This window comes from Callorhinus ursinus, unplaced genomic scaffold (assembly GCF_003265705.2).
Source record: "Callorhinus ursinus isolate GAN/ISIS: 27379988/994484 unplaced genomic scaffold, GSC_fseal_2.0 scaffold26, whole genome shotgun sequence".
In the NCBI taxonomy this organism is placed as follows: Eukaryota; Metazoa; Chordata; class Mammalia; order Carnivora; family Otariidae; genus Callorhinus; species Callorhinus ursinus.
In genome coordinates, this window is record NW_027397088.1 from 16,721,964 (window position 1) to 16,739,940 (window position 17,977).

The 17,977-nt window shown below is 41.6% G+C and overlaps 1 protein-coding gene and 1 long non-coding RNA gene across 13 annotated transcripts in view; one reads left to right on the top strand and one right to left on the bottom strand.

The window, feature by feature from the left end:
- Window positions 1-17,977, bottom strand: part of ATXN1 (ataxin 1) — a 397,308-nt gene that overhangs the window by 248,059 nt on the left and 131,272 nt on the right. The window lies entirely within an intron of this gene.
- LOC112838182 (uncharacterized) lies at window positions 10,880-12,606 on the top strand. The gene is made up of 3 exons (XR_003211916.2): window positions 10,880-10,966; window positions 11,874-12,060; window positions 12,470-12,606. It is a non-coding gene; the product is annotated as an uncharacterized lncRNA (long non-coding RNA).

Here is a 17,977-nt window from a genome sequence, read left to right on the forward strand (position 1 = left end):
TCTCTCTCTCTCTCTCTCTGTCAAATAAATAAAATCTTTAAAAAGAATTAAGCAATTATCATATTTTCTTGTACTTTTATCTTAAATGAGTCCACTTCTCCCAATACACTGGAAGTCCCTTAAAGGCAAGACACTGTACTATCCCCAGATTTTAGCACGGCAGCCTATAACACATAGTCTACAAATCAATATTTGTGGATGAACAAAAGAACATACATACACATACATATATACACGTACAAACATGCATATGCATATATGGATACGCATATATTCATATATATACAAACATACATATGCATATATACACTTCTATACACATATCTACTATATATACATACAAATTTCACATGGGCAAAGCTTCAGAGTTGAATATTTAAAATATGTTATTTTTTTTTTTTAAGATTTTATTTATTTGAGACAGAGACTGAGAGCATAAGCCAGGAGACACAGGGAGAGAGGGAAGCAGGCTCCCCACTGAGCAGGGAGCCTAATGTGGGGCTCAATCCCAGGACCCTGGGATCATGACCCGAGCCGAAGGCAGACACTTACCTGACTGAGTCACCCAGGTGCCCCTAAAATATGTTATTAACATAGCAGTATATTTTAATTATTAAATGTGAGATATAATGGTTATAAATTCATCTGTAAAGTTGGTCTAAGAACATCTTTAACTGAGTAGTTGGGGAAATTAAAGAATATTAAGTAAAATGTTTAGCAGAGAGCTTAGCATTCTAGAAGCATTCCATAAATATTAATTGTATAATCATTATCACTATCAACATTGTCATTAGGGCGACCAAGTTGAATTTATAATCCATGCTTCAAATTTAAGTTTTATTGGCCAACATATTTTCCTATTAAAACATTAATTAGCATTACTATCTCTATAAGGCCATAAAAATGGCTAAAGTTTGCATCCAGCAAACTAGGGATAAAAAAGAGTCTTACTCACTATAGCTAAAGGACAAATTATTATTTCAGTAATCTGCCATATATGTGTAGAGGTACAAAAGCATCAACAGAAGTATTTCTATATAAAAATTATCTATAAAATCTAAATGATTCAAACAACAAATCTTATCTTTCCACTGCTATAAACATTTGGCTGAGATAATTAGAAGTGCTTACTACAAATTACTTCTTTTGCTAAAAAAAAAAAAAAAGAGAGAGATACACCATTCATCCCTTTCTTTTAATTACTGGACAGAGTAATGTGACTTGATAAATATGTATTACATATTTGCCTAATGAATATGCCATAAATGTTTGAATTAATAGCAAATACATTTCATGTGTCACCTATTAGATGTCATTCTGATTTAGAATTGCTGAAATTTAAGGACCTAGACTATGCAAAGGAGGGAAAAACAGGCAAGGCAAATTTGCAACAGTGTTTTGGAAAAAAAAATAACGTGAGAATGAACTGTTTACAAATGTTACCAGTACACACTGGAGCAGAATGAACTGGTAATAATTTATCCTACAAAGCAAACTTTTAATTTGGCCCTTTATTGTTCTTTCTCTTGCATACTGGCCAAACGTACATAATGAATACTAAAGTACTGAAATGTAACGTACTAACATCATTGCATTTTGAGATTTCTGTTTTCAGTTCATCTTTAGCTCCGTGACACAGGAAAGCAAGTCAGAGTTTTAATTGGGGCTCACCTATTTTTTGAAACATACTAGAGTTACAGAGGGAAAATAATATAAAAAATGCTAAATTCTTAACTTCTAATTGTTTTACCACTAGAATATTAAACTACTTTTAAACTGAGTTATAATTCTATTCATTGGCCGCAACCACTGGGCACTTTAACATAATGCAAACATGTTGTTCTTTACAACATAATTAAGAGGAAAAAAAAAGTCTCAATTTACTTAGATAATTTTTATCCGAATTTGCTATTAATTTCATTATCACAATGCTTGTGTTCATGTCATAAAATCCGGTGAAATCTTAGGAATTTATAAGGCAAAATTCCTCTTTATGCTGGTGCATCATCAGTTGGGAATGCCCTTCTCACGCATTCAAATGCTATTCCTGCTTTAAGATCTGGCTCAGATATCACTTCCCGGGTGACACGCCCCCACACAGACCCTATTTGTCCTTTGTCTTTGTCGACTGTGAGCCCCTGTCACTGACCATCTCTCCGCATTTTCCCTAACAGCCTACACAGTTGCTGGTGCATAAAATATTCTCAGTAGATACTGGCTCGATGTGTCAATGAATACACACATTTTGATACTCTCAACACGGTGGTGAAAATGCCACTAATTGTGATCTAGAGTTAAAGGTTAAAGTAAAAAAAAATTTTTTTTCCACTTTTAGTGAAATGAAACTCTTAGCATTTTCACTTCCAGATGCATTGACATTACATAAATGATGTCGAAACTATTTTAGAAAAGAGCCATGCTGCACATTTTCCTGTCTGAGAATTAGTCTGAAAAATACCACACTACACGGGGGGCCTCTGGGTGTTCTCATGACCAAGGTTCAGTTGGGTATTGATTTCACGCACTCATTTAATGGAACTCGAGAGTCAGGCTCCACCTTCGCAAACCAGCTTGCCACACCTTCTGCTCAGCTGCTTAAGACGAAGCTGAGGATTCCCTGGAGATGGCTGCCCTCGCCTCCAGGACCCACCAGCCCTGTAGCGATGATGCATCTCAGCAGCGGAGAACTTCAGGACTCGACACTGGCGCTGGCGTGCATTTTCCACTTTGATTGTAATTCTTACTCCCACATGGACCAATTTCCCGCAGATCCGCTGTTAATTCTGCAAGAGTGACCCTTTGAGCCGGTGACACTTTGCCTGGCTGCATAACAGATTACATCATCACACACATGCCAAATCCTACCTCACTCAAAAGGCCATATTTTGTTCCGGAAAGAACAGTGGGCCTCAAAAGAGCAAGTTTCTCGTAATAACCTATCCACGCTGACTGCCCACATTTGGAAGCATTCGTCACTGTTGGGGCAATAAATATGGATTTTCCAAGAGGTCACCAAGCCTTACCTGCTGGGTCCTCTTTTCTCTGTGCCCCAAGATTTTCTGGGTGTTCACAGGAAGGGGCGAACTGGGGGTTTCTGTGCCTTCTAGCTCATTCCACTTAGTGGTTACTGTCAGCCTCGCCCTATACCCCACTGCCACCCAAAGGACCCCAGGGATTTCACTGTCAGACCAGACCTTCCAACTTCCATCACACTCCTGTGTGATGTCAAGACTCTGGAGACTCTACTATGAAATGGGTAGAATGTGGAAGTAACAAAAGAAAAGTCTGGCTTACGTTATACATTATCACCTTAAAAATATTTGTATTTTTAACAAACTATAGTAACTATATAGTTTGGTAACTATAGTTAACACTGCTCTATAATATATACGAAAGTGGCTAAGAGAGTAAACCCTGATTTTTCTTCACAGGTAAAAAAAAATTTTTTTTCTTTCTTTTAATTTTTTGTATCTACATGAGATGATGGATGTTAACTAAACTTATCATGTTGATCACGTCACGATACACGTAAGTCAAACTGTTACACAGCACACCCTAAACGTGGACTAGTGCCGTATCATGAAAATGGGAAAAAATTTTCAGTCCAAAAATACATACTTGTATTATGCAAAAATTGAAACCTACACAAGAATGCATGCAATGTGTATGTAATCTCTGAAGTGTAACAACAGAATGCTCATAAATCTACCATCCTATCCAAGACATTACTAGTAGTACTGCATACCCCTATTTGCAATCTGCCTAAGCCCTTCTCCAGAGGTAACCACAACCCTGAATTTTGTATATATCATTCCCTAAAATATACAATTTAATTTTGCACTTTATAAATTGTTCTATTGCATGGAGTCTTCTGTGGTTCATTTTTTTTCACGCAAGGCTGTTTCTAATATTTAACTATGGTGTTGCAAATACCTGTGCTTTATTCATTTTTATTGCTGTATAATATTCCCTTGTGCAAATTTTTCAGTATTCTACTTTTGATAGATTTAAGACACTTTTAGTTTCTAGTGTTATTTTTAATTTTTTCCCCTCTTAGAAACAATGAGGTTTCCATTAGAAACAATACACAGAAGCCAAGTTAATCTGGGGTGCTGCCTAAGAATGGATTGGCTGGGTCACAAGGTACGTGAACATGCAGTCTTATACAACACTACCGAGCTGTTTTCCAGAATGGCTCTGCCAATCTATGCTCCTATCAGCAGTGCACATCATCATTCTTTAAATCATATTAAAGTCAAGAAGGAGATCTATTTAATCTAATGCTGGGTTTTTTTTTTTTTTACTTTATAGGCCCAAGTTATGAATATCCATAAAAAAATAAACAACCTACACCTCTCTGTCACATTGGTGAGTTTATACTTTGTTCCTCACCAACCATAACGAATGAGAGCTACTTCCTAGGATAGGTTTATTTCTCCACCTTCAAATGTGGCCTTAACGGATAATTTAGATTGGACAAGGATAAATAATCTGAAGGTTCCTCATGGCTTTATTTCCCAATTGTTTAATTCTTAAGCAAGGTGGCTACCAAAGGTGTCAAAGAAGGCTCTCTAGAATACATTAGGTTCCAGGGGCCAAAACTGCCCACTTGGAACAGGAAGTCATGTGGTAACCTAAAAGACACAAAACTAGGGCAAATTGAGAGAATACTTTATTTCCTTCAATATTAGAGAGAAAAGAATAGATAAGCAAAAGAGATGAAGAAAAGCTTTATTAGCTTTTATTTTAGAATAGCAAGATTTTTAAAATCTTTGTAATTCGATTTTGACAGGTGTAGGCATAGAAGCAAAGGTTTCTTCCCTCTCCAAAAGACCAAGATCAGAGCTTGAGGCTACTGACCTTTGGTCCTGGCTCAGAGTGTGAATGCCATGCTACCAGCTCTGTATCTCTCCCCACCCAGTAGCAACAGACCTGGCTGGGTCTCAGTGGAGAGCGAGCAAATAAAGGGCATGAGGAGAGGCAAAGAAGACAATGAACAGAACCTCTTATGGCTGGAACAGTAACAAGGGGCACCATAACTCCATAGCAGACAGTGATGTGAATCCCGAGAAGAAGTAGTCTACCTTCTATAACTTACATGAACGGAGGTGTGTGAAACATAGCTTTTGGCCGATATTGTTGTCAACAGCTTTCTTCCCCACAGCATCCGTTATGGGTAGTAACCACTATCTGAATTTAAATTATCCTGACCATGTTTCTGCATTTTTTCTCCATTTTGGTCTCTTTCTTACTGGTTAACCCCAACAAGCAATGAAATGTGTGAGAGGCAGGCAGCCTGGGGGAGAAGGAGAATCAGAGACCTTCAGATGGATGTCTCTGAAACACTAGATGTGATAAAAAGTAATACACCTATTAGAGTTTTGTGGGGTTTTGTTTGTTTGTTTTGCATCTACAGTGAACTCTTCTGCTTATTATATTCTCTCACAGTTTTAATTAAGTAGGGTCAAGGGGCCTTATATTACACTGGTGGTGCCTTCACTTTTTAGGCCAGTAAGCTGGAACCTAGCCAGCAGTGTAAAAAAAGAGTGAGCCTCTCCTTTCTCTACGTAAAGCGTGGTAAACAAAGCAATCCTATTGTGATATTTAGTATCTGGTGTTGGAGGCCCACAAATAGAATGGGGTTAAAAAAAAAAATGTGTCTGTAACCTCAGGTGAAACTCCAGATTATGAGACAACTTTCAACATGGGCAAAAATATTAAAATTACATTTTACTTTTTTTATTTCTTTTTTAAAGATTTTATTTTTAAGTAATCTCTACACACAAAGTGGGGCTCGAACTCACAACACCCGGATCAAGAGTCGCACGCTCTACCCATTGAGCCAGGCAGGTGCCCTTAAAATCCTATTTTAAAGGATCCCTTTGTAACACCATTACGTAAAGACCCTATTAAAACACAACCACTTTCCACAACTACAAAAAGCTTTTATTTTAAAATGACTCTGTATTCCGATGTTGCAAGTGTGTCTGGTTTTTATTCCGCGACTAGATTACCTTTTCAGGAGAATTACTGTACTTCGTGGTAAGTGCTTAATGAGGAACTAATTAGTTCTCCTCCCAGCCCCTTAAACTCCTACGGGGAATGAGGTCAAAGCCCACTTCCAGGCCCACAGCTGCAGGTGGAGGTTTCCACAGCGACATAGAAGAGCCCCTTTCCCAAGGCAGAGCCTGTATGAGGACACATCTCCAGCAAGGGCTATGCCCTTCACTGTCAGGCACAGAGTCCAAAAAAAACCCACAAAACTCAACATTTATTATAAGGTCTCGCAAAGGAGCGGTTCCAACAAGCGGGGCCACCCACCCACACGTTCATCTCAGCTCCTCCTCCCCGCGCCTTGCGGCCACGCCCCGCTCCCTGATTGGCTGCCCGCGAGGCCGAGGCGCACACCTCCGGGGCGCGGGGCGGGGCCGGGCCGCGGGGCGGGGCCGGGCCGCGGCGGCTCGGGCCTTGCTCCGCCCGCCCCATCTGCATGCCAGCACCCACGCGGGAGCGCCACCGCTCTCTGGGACGCGAGCCTGCAGCGGCTCGGTGGCAGCCTGCCAGTGGCTTCAGCTCCTACCCCTTTCTACAAGAGGCATGGTGAGCAAATTAGAGGTTATAAACACCTCCGGTGGAAGGAGGAAAATTCCTTTGGGCTCTGTAAGGGAACTTCGTCAGCGGCGGGTGTCTCCAGGGTACAAGACGGATGTGCTCGCCCACGCCCCTTAGCCCTGCTGCGCATGTAGGGACCGCACCTTCTGCTGGTCACCATTACGGCAGCGAGGCAGGAAAATGTTTCTTTGGGAGGACCGTCTCTCGCGGCCCCCTGATAAACAACATAAAGCTACTTTCAATGGAAGGGGAAGTCTATTCCTAAATGTAGTGCTGCCAAATCCAAATCCACTGTGAGAGAGGAGGCTGGAAGTAAAATATTTGCGCTCCCAACAGAGAAGCAAGTGAGTTCTCCTACAGGGCTTAGAAATAGAAGCAAGGAGGCTAGGATTCAGTAAAGGAAGTAGAGTCCATCAAGAATGATGCTTTGATGCATGTGACAGGGCTTGTCACACCTTGCAGGGGCTGGCTGCCAGTGTGGTATGGTTTTAAGACCACAGCCCTCCAACAACTCACTGATACCTGAAACTCTATAATTAGAATCTTTCCTTTGGCTTAAAGATTCTCTTTGTCTTTAAATGCAGTAATAAACCTGGGAAGTGGAATATTACAAAAAAAAAAAAAAAAAAGGAATACACACACACACCCTTAGAGAAAGAGAAAAGATTTTGAATCAAAGCTGAGTATTAATCTTAGTTTTACCACTTTCCAGCTCTGTAACTTTGGGGAAGTTATTTATTAGCTTGACTCTCAAGTTCATCAGCTGTGAAATGAGACAAACACCTGTCTCAGAAAGCTGGTGCAAAGCTAAAGTTCAATTATGTATATAAAAGTATGTGGCCCAAACCACACAGGGAGCAGACATTCGGACACTGGTTTTCCTCTCCTTTTGTACAGAGCAGGTCAGAACAAGGGAATAAGTGAGAACAACACAAGGACGCTGGCTCCTGGATGTGGAAATGATGCGAATGTCAGCAAAGATGGGGATGGAGGGCAGCAGGAGAGCAGGGGACCTGGGGCCAGGTAACAGAGTCTGTTTCCCAAATGTGAGATCAGCTCTGCTCCAGGGCATGTGGTGGCTGCAGGCTGACAGGTATTTGCAATGCCGACTGGCTGGCAAGAACATGAACTCAGAAACTAGCCTCCACCAAAGAGCCACACCTCACCCCTCCCCAGGCTCTCCCTTGCTTGGTGTCCAGCTGGGGTGATGAGGTGTTGGGGTGCATCTGAACAGCTGTACTACAGCATCACCTGCAAGAGAGAGGAAGCAGGTGAAGCTCTGACCAGATGGCAGGAGGGCAAGCCAGCAGAAGATACCAAGTGCAATTTCCAACTTGCTGACGCTCAACAATAGCAACCAGATTCCACTGACCTGCAGGCCAGGTGAGCGGGGCTGGAGACCTTCCTCCTGAGTTACCAAGGACTGGCCCCACACCAAACTGTCTTGCCAAAGATGCTTTTCTTTTCCTGTGTGTCCACACCTTCATGCTTACGGATCATCCCTTTGCTCACACTGAAGAGCCAGCCATCGTTGGTTTCCAAAGCACGAACTAAGCAATTTCACCATCTCTCAGGTGAATGAGCCACACAGGGCTAAAAAAGGGGAGGGGCTCTAGAGCAGGCTGATGCAGAAATATATTTTTCTGAGAAGACCTTTGAAATCCAGAAGGCCACTATGCAGAAGACAAACCCTCCAAAAATTCCCTTCTATAATTGCTACCCATAAAAACAAGCTTAGCCTGAATGACAAAAAGGGAAGAGGTATTTTTAGTAATAAACAGTAACCGCTAATACAAGTAACAGTGACATTATTTAGAAACATTAATAGGTCAAGACTCCTATAGCCCTTCTCCTCCCCCAAAAGGCCTACCTGGAGCCCCAGCGGTGTGCACAACATGCTTTGGAGGTCACAGATCTGACAGCATTTACTGCTGCCAGGTTACTGGGGTGACTTAAGCAGGTTTGCTTTTACAAAATTTCAAAATACAAAAGGAAGAAACAATAATAGAACAGTACACAGAAAACTTGTAAGTGGTTTATTGTGGGTTTTTTTCTCCTTAGGCAATTGCTGTGAATGAAGGGCCATTAGTTTCTATTTAATAATCAAGATGAATAATCTTGGGATCATTCATTCTGTGTATTATCTGTAATAAATGTTTTTAATTCCAGTTGACCTTTCCCTAACCCCCTGGTACACTTTTGGGCTTTTCATTCTTCCTTTCTGTGATCAGCTGTGTGCACAAAGAATGTGGCACAATTCTAATACTAGTCTGAGCAAAACCATAATGGAAGGTAAATAAAAGCATCATACAATGCTTGCTTCCCAAAGCCAAGGGAAATGATTGTGGAGTATACACATCGCTGATTATATTCCATCAGTACAGATAATTAAAAGTTGACTATATAATAATATTAAACAGCAGGAACAACTTTTTGAAAATTTCTCCCCAGTATTAGCAATGCAAAAACACCGACTTGAATGTTCAACGCTAATCAAATTCATCTCTTCTTAAGAGCAGTGTATAATAAATGGGTAGCCTAAAAGGAATGCTTTGAACAGAATGCTTCACTATTGTCTGATTATTCTAAATTTAAAACTCCAACAAAGGAAAGGATTATTCTTCTCGAGGTTCAAGATTCACGAGGATTTGGTAATGAAATTCCTTTAGGAGAGCAAATAAAAAAGATTGCTATCTACAAACTGCCCGTGTTTTATATCTGTAGTGTTTTTAAATCAAAGTCACCATTCATTCAACAACAAATGTTTATTTGAATAAATGAATGAAAGAAGAGGGCCTCCAAATACTTTACAAGTATAATCACCTATAAGTTATGAATCAGGCAGCCACTTTAATCATCCCCAAGTGCACAGGCTGAGACAAGTTAAATGTCAGCTCTCATCGAGCAGGCCAAAGCCAGACCTGGAAACTGAAGCCACCTCCTTTGATTCTTAGAAAATGACCCAGCTGTTAGAGCCTGTTGCTTAGCTGCCTCATTGCAAACTCTCAATTCAATTTGGAATGCATGTTATCTAGGCCAGGTGAGGTAAGATTAAGGCAGCATAACAAAGCCGGGCTTGTTCCTGAAATTACACAGGTAGTCCAAAAAGGAGGAAAAGAAAAAAAAGAAAAACCCCCATCAAAAGGCTAAAACTGAACACAAAATTCCTAATATTAACGTCTTCACTCTAATGAGGCACGGAGAGCAAACTAGAGCAAACTGCTCAGTTTGATTTTATACCGAGAGGAAGAAAAAAAAATGTGCCTGCAGGATACTGGATGAGACATGGAGTTCCAAGGTTCCCCAGGGGGCTTCGAGTTTATTCTTCCAGCAGCACTGCTAACACCCATCTTTTTCCATTCTGACCTTCTAACAGGATGCAGTGGAGAGCCAGCCAGACACTTAAAATCTATTTGTTTCAATAACTCAAGAGGAGAAGTACAACCAGGAGATTTTGTCCAAGTGGAATCTATTTTGCAAGAAGAAAATTCTCATGCATTTCAGAGTGAGGGTTCTCAACTAATCCATAAATCTTAAAAGTTTTCAAAATCCACGCCAAGGGAATTCAAGGAATGAATATTACCCCCACACTAAACTGTCCTTTGTGAGCTAAGCAGAAGCCAAGGAACTGGCTTAATGTCTTTTTTCTGATCCCAGGGGAAGGTGAAGCAGAGCTGTCCTGACCCAAACTGTAAAGTAGGTAAAGTTTGTCTACAGGATCCTTCCCCTCTGGCCCCCACAAGGTGCCTCCCCTTCAGGCCCCAGGGGTTTCTGCTCTGAAACACTTTCCCACTTCTATCCTGTCAACATTAACACCAGTGAAACACATTGTTTCAATATGAATATACTCGGGTCAGTGTTTTGCCCTCTGAAAAATACTTGTCCTTTAAAACTTTTGATTTTTTAAACTGAAGAATCGAAAGTTTTACTTTCCTTTAAATTCCAGCATAGGCCATTAGCCAACATTCTGAATCGGGAGATAAATTACAGTAACTCTCTTATTTTTAAAAGCTGATTTCAAAAAAAATAAATAAAAGCTGATTTCACTATTTTAAGGCCCACCATAATGACAGAAACACGTTGAAATCACAAGCTGGGGTCATACTCTGCTATGACCATGGGCAAACTCTGGGAGCCTTAGTTATGCCTTTGTGAAGTAGGAATGATTACAATACAATGTAATGATATGCTAATTATGAGATCATGAATATAAAGTGGCTGGCACATTGCTATCTTAAAGACTATACACTGCCCCCAGAAGGAACACTGGGGTTCCCCGGTGTAGGTGGGTGCAGCCCCCCGGGGCTGATGCTGCCACATCTAAAGGCCATCTACCCAGAATCACAGGGAACTGGTGAGGGCCTGGTTCTTAACAGTTTCAGAGCTTATGGCCCTGGAGCCAGGCGCCCCCTACAGGCAGGCCTGGGACTAGTCATTCTCTCAGACACCATTCTTTTCTCTGGCTCTTTTCCTGCCTGAGGGCATCTAAACCCTTCCCTACACCTCTCCTCTCAGGCCCCCATGTCCCCCGCCACCCCGGGAAGCCAGGATTCTAGGGATACAGCACCAGTCCTCACGGCGCCCCCTCCTCTTCCCAGCCCCCACCTTCCATCCAGTAATAGAATTTTCAGGGGGGTACCTCCAACAGCCCCACAATTGAGTTTAGCCAGCCTTGAGCCTCTGGCAGCCAGAGCATAATTTAAAACAAATTTCCACAAGGAAAGGCAAGTTTTGAGATGTGCAGGTGACCCAGCAGGAAGAGAGGCCCCACCCCACCATAAATGGGGTGAGCTCACCGAAGCCCTAGGCTTGACTCAGGCTTTGTTGGGATGTCTGAGTTGAGTTTCACAAATCACATGTAAACTCTGTGGCAGAGGTTTAGAGAGGCAGGAGAGGGCATGACCACAAGAACAGAACAGGCAGGAGAAGCAGGTGAGGCTTGGAATGCCAAGCGGGGCAAACAGGATACCAGCGGGAGGAAGTTACGGGGCAAAGAGGCATCCAGGCTAGAGAAGGGATGAGGGCAGAGGCGGCACCCACAGGCAAGATTCAGGGCAGGCAGCATGTGCGATGCGTGCAGGCAACACAGCTGTAACATGAGGGACGTGGGCTGAGTCCCCATTGGTCCCTGGGTCTGCTCCAGCGTTTTCTAGGTGGGCATCAGGAGGCACAATCTCCCCCAAAAAGAACAGGACCTGGTGGGAAGGGCCATGGAAGCTGAATCCACAAACCAGGGGTCTCCTTGTCTGGTGCTCTCCTAGGATAAGACTCTATGAAGGGGAGATTGGTAAAGGCCCTTTAACCAGATCTGAGCAATGGGGAACAGTTGCAAATGCTTCCCAAGAGCCCCTCAGTAAAAAGAGATAAAGAATAATGGGATAAAGAAAATGCTTCACACTTTGGTTTTGGAAGAGGAGGGAGGATACAGAGAAGCCCAACGGTGAGAAGGTGAGACCCAGGATGTCTAAGTTATATGTAAATTACACACAGAGACATTATGTATCATATTATGTATCACATCAGAAGAAAGAAAACCCACTAATTATAGACATTAGTCCACAAACCAAGGAGTGAAAAATGATTAAAAATGTTTTAATTGTGTAAAAGTAATACAAATTATAGTCACTTATGTGAACTGCTCCCACTAACAGCCAATTACCATGGGGCACAGTATCAGTGAATTGTAACATGAACCATGTGTTCCATTAACTCACTGTGTATGTTCCATTTTATGACAGCGCTAAATTCTCTTTCATATTGTTCAGGCTTCCTATTTTCTGGTGCATATTAACTGCAGAAGCTGAGCACTAGAATGGACCTGAGGGAGATCCCTTACTCTCACCCTTTCATTTCACAGGTGTGGAAACATGGAGAGGGCATGGCTTTCCCAAAGCCACAGAGAACTAGCTTAGAACAGAGCTGGGGATACAGCTCATGATCCTGCACCCCTTCGGGGCTTATCTTTACAATGCTCTGTGCTTCGACAACACTGTGGGGACACAGTCCCCTCCCCCTCCTTCTGTAAGACCATTTATTTGCTCACAAATCAGGATTATTCAAGACACATGGGAAACAGGTATGATGCTCAGGAGGAGAGATGCTGGAACTCTCAGTTAAGTGACTTTGGGATGACATGATCTTTAGAAGAAACTTAGCCTCTCTTCTGTAAAAAAATCAAGAGTCAGTACAGTGCAGTAGAAAAAAAATGTAGGTGATCAAGTCAGAGACCCTGGGATGAGCGTCAAAGCTTACTAGCTATGTGGCCTAGGACAAGTTACAGAAACTTTCCAAGTCTATATTCGCTTAACCACAAAACGGGCATGATGATGATACTTATTCAAATGAGTTGTGACATGAGATGAAATTATATATTAAGAACACCTTGCACAGTACATATGCTCAATCAATATTCAGTAATCAGTCAAGGCAACTAAGAAAGCCGCAGCATTAAACAGGTGGTGGATACCTGGATGTGAAAGGTGTTTCCAAGGCCAGGGATGTGTTAGTTCATGGATAACCATGGAAAGCAAATTCCAATGTGTCAGTGTCACATTCATGTGCGATTTCAAAATATATTGTCTGTCAGTGTCTGGGGTGGGAAATCTAAGGGGGACTTGCAGGAGCCAGGTGTGTTTCCATCTGACATGTCAAAACACACAAAAATGTCCCCATCTGCCTCATGCAACCATGGTCTATTATTTGGTACCACCCCTTGCTTTACAACAAAATGTGTTCACAGGAAACAAAGGTACCTTAGGTCAAGGGTATCCCCGCATTCATTCCTTCTTAAATCTGTAATGATGGCTCCTTGTCCATTTTTCCCATCCAAAATCTCAAAGACCTCGATCAGGCGTACTAAGGTGGTCAACTGCAGGACTGCACCTCACAACATGCACTTTTGGGGATCCATGAGCTGGTCTGACGTGCCAGGCGGCAGAGAACAGGAAGCAGCTCACTCTACAGACAAAGGCCCCTCAACCCAGGGTGAGGGATTGGTGCAGGATTCTTCGTCTGTTTTCTTATCACGTCTCCTCCCCATATATAATTTTATCAGTAAATGAGAGATTAAAGTCTCATAGGGAAAAAAAGTCAGGAGTTTGTGTCTTAAGTTAAAAATGGATCTCCAGCCCGAACTGCAAGGTGCACAGTGACATTTCCACAGGGGCCACTGACTCGGCCTACAAGCCACAGCATTGAGTCCAGGTCCTTTCACAGAGCTCCAGCAGGCTGCCCTCCCTCTGTTCTAGAATCATCTGTGACCTGGATATTCCAGCAAGCAAGCAAACCAGCTCTACCTATGTCTTCTCCCACTCCCTCCCTCTCTGTCCTTTCCTCCCTCCTTTGCCCTCCTGCCTCTCTCTCCAAGCTGTCTCTTTTTCTGAGCCATCTTTGTTGACAATGATTGAAGCTGGATCAGTGAAGGAAAGAAAATGCAAGTCACTAAATAAAGTTCCTCGGACCCATTAAGCCCCTGGCCCATCCATCCTCTACCCCTGTGCGCTTTGCTACTATTTTGTTGCTTTTGACGACATTGTGTTCAGATGTGGAAGGAACGATTTCTCCACTCTTATTCAAAGACATCGGACGCTATTGTTCTTTGTTTCCTTAAAATATGCTGGCATGCTTGCTCTCCCTAGTAGGAGAGGTCCTGCAAGGATCACTGAAGCTTCTGGGGTGAAGCAATCACGTTCTAGGCTGAAAAACCAGAACCCATGCTGCCAGGAAAAGTCCAAGGGTGAAACGAGCATTATCGCAGGGAAAGTGACTGGCTGCCACTTGGGTGTCCTTCTGTACCTAACAGGAACATTCAGCTTCACACTCGTGCGGACTATTACAGAGATACAGGTGTAGATCACTATAAACAAAGACTGTGTGTCTGACAGTTTACGTGTAAGCCTAACTTTTATAAATCGCTTTATGTGCTAGGTGTCCTGGGGGAGTTCATTATTTAGGAGAACTTCATACATGTTTTATAAAATTCACAGTCCTCTCCATCTGTGTTTTGGAAATTTAAATTTAGGTCTTTAAATTTCAGATTTCCTTTTTTTTTTAAGATTTTATTTTTAAGTCATCTCTACACCCAACGTGGGGCTGGAACTCATGACCCTGAGATCAAGAGTCACACACTCCACCGACTGAGCCAGCCAGGCGCTCCTAAATACCAGATTTTCTTCAAGAAGGCTCTCCCCCTGCCCCACTCTGCATCAATCTCAACATCACTAACCAAAGAATGTAAATATAGGAGAAAATATGCACAGTCTGTGCTGGAAAATAGAGCAGGGCACCAGACACATGCCGTCATTTTAAAGACATTTTTGCTTGATAGAACATAAAAAGTGTAATGTAAAAGGCTGATCCACAGATGGGACTTGTGATTCTCCTTGAGAAAGTACTGCAGCACTGTTGAGGAGAAAACAAGCAGAGATCCTGACAGAAACTTGTGAGTACCATCCTAAACTGAAGGAATGAAAGCTGGAAGTGATAGCTGATAGGAAACAAAGCTACTAGCTGGGCTCTGGATCACAGGCAGTCAGAAGGTACAAGAGTAGAAGAACCTAGCATAAGCACCACCATGACCAAGGTTACCCTACCTTGGTGGGTGGTCTCCCTGCATAGCAGGGCCCTGACACCAGATGCATTCAGTCAGCATCACACAGGGTATGTGGAGTGAGAGTAGAGTCAGGGAGAAATCTAGGACCAGGAAACTATTGCATTAAGTGGCTTCACCTGACACAAAGCAGAAACCCTGCAAAGAAGAAGAACAACAAACAGAAAGTGCCCATGGCCCCAGCTCCCTCCCAGTCTGCACAGCTGCTAGACCACATATGTCACTTGGTAAATTTTAACCAAGCCTCCAGCTTCCGATTGAGAGAAGGAATCTTATCTTTTCCAGAAGGTATGGGATCTTTGAAGAACAAGTTCCAGGCTGGGCTAGACCTTTAACCATTCAATGATGAGTAAGCCAAAACTATGCAACATTGGGCCGATAATGACTTGTTGATAATACAACATAAAACATCCAAGAAATGAAGGAATAAGAGAACTTTGAAAAAAAGTTACTACTGGAAATAGAAATAAGTTTCAAACAAGATGTGATTTTTGCTTGGGGCACCTGGGTGGCTCAGCCGGTTAATCGTCTGTCTTTGGCTCAGGTCATGATCCCAGGGTCCTGGGATGGAGCCCCACATCGGGGAGGGGGGCGGTCCCTGCTCAGTGGGGAGTCTGCTTCTCCTTCTCTCACGGCCCCTCCCCATGTTCATGCTCTTGTGCTCTCTCTTTCTCAAATAAATAAATAAAATCTTAAAAAAACGGATGTGATTTCTGCTTGCCAAAAAAAAGGGGGGGGGAGGGGGAAGAAAACCCAGACTCTGGAACAGGACATGAAAGATTAAGATAAGAGACCAAAAAGAAACTGACTGAAATAAAAAAAATAATTAGGAATGTTTTCAATTGTCAATTTTCAAAAGTATAATTTAAAGCTACTTTAGGGCCAATAACAAGGAAAGACAACACTCAAAAGTCAAATCAGTGACGTGAAGAACAAACTTTAAAAAACCATACCAAATGGAGAGCAAAAAGACAAAAAGGTAGATGATAATGGATACTGAAGACGGAAGAGGAAGCCAAGATATAGATATTTGTGGTTCCTGGAGTAATCAGAACAAACATCACAGAAGCAATTATTACAGATACCATGTAAGAAAAATTTTCTGAACTGAAAAAATACCTGGTTCCCAGACAATGAAAAAAAAAAAAAAACTCACTCTGTACAAGAAAACAAGGGAATGAAAACAGACATAGGTACATCTCCATATGCACATATATAAATTAAGGAAAACTGTCTTCTATTTACTTTGCAGTGAAACTTTTGAATTCTGAGGTCAAAATAAGATCGCTAGCATCACATGAGGAAGGAAAAAAATATAGGTACCCAGGTCACTAAGATGGAAGAAAAATCAGGTTGGCCTTAGACTTCTAGTTGGCAACAGAAGAAAGCAAGCGACTAACTGCATAGCTCTGACAGCAAAGGATGTTGATACAAGAATTCGAACAAGGGGAACGTGGGTGGCTCCACTGCTTAAGCGGTTAGGCATCTGCCTTCGGCTCAGGTCATGACCCCAGGGTCCTGGGATGGAGCCCCACGACGTGGGTAATCTGCTTCTCCCTCTCCCTCTGCCCCTACCCCGCCTGTGCTCTCTCTCTCTCTTGCTCTCAAATAAATAAATAAAATCTTTAAAAAAAATGTAATCACACCACAGAAACGGCAAACAACTGAATGTAGTTAGAGAACAATACAGGTTATCTAGATAATTCTTACAAGAAAATTTGCAAACATTTAAAAAATAATGATCAGCTGAATCAAAATATCTATACATCTATTTTTTTTAAAAGGAAGAAGAACCCCAAAGGAGAACAAAGACGTGTTAATCTCATCTGTCACAAAGAGAAGGTATGGTCAACAAGCTTCTTGACATTGTTCATATAGAAGAAATACAGATTTTTTTTTTTTCAAATTTAAGAAGAGAACTGAAAAATTAAACATTGTAACTTGAAAACTGTCAGAGAATCTCTCTTATCACATGGAAATGGAAAATGGTGGAAACATTAAGGAATCATAAAAGGAAAAAGAATAAAACTATGACAAGAATGAGAACGAGTAGATCAACATTGAAGATAGGTATTAATTCTCTTTTAAGAAGTAAAAGAATTTCTGGTGCAGTCATAAATAAGAATGACTTCTATGCTTTCTGAAAGAAACCTATAATAGTGAAGAGAAAGAGGATTGGGGCAAAGGAACACCAGGAAATTGCACAGTGAAAAGCAGTATGTTAAGGGCGCCTGGCTGGCTCAGTTGGTAAAGTGTGTGACTCTTGATCTTGGGGTTGTGAGTTCAAGCCCCACCTTGGACACAGAGATGACTTAAATAAAAGTATAAGAAAAAATAAATAAAATGGAACTTTAAAAAAAAGTGATACATTAAAATAAAATCAGAATTAAATATTTAAAGCATTTAAACAGGAGTATCAGTGTTTACTGACAAAGGGTACATTCAAAAGAAATGTTCACACTGTAAGTCCCAAGGGGCGCCTGGGTGGCTCAGTTGGTTAAGCGTCTGCCTTCAGCTCAGGTCACGATCCCAGGGTTCTGGGAAAAATATCCCAAGACTAGAATACATTTGCTGCTAGTTAATCTAATGTTCCAAAGAATGAACAACTAGACCAAATTAAAAAGGAGAAGTAGAATAAAACAAAAACATTAAGGATATTTTTTAATTTTAAGAATATGTAAAATTTGACTCTATGTTAATAAAATTTTAAATACGGAAATGGCAGATATTGTAGAAAAGTTAATGTCTTGAATATTA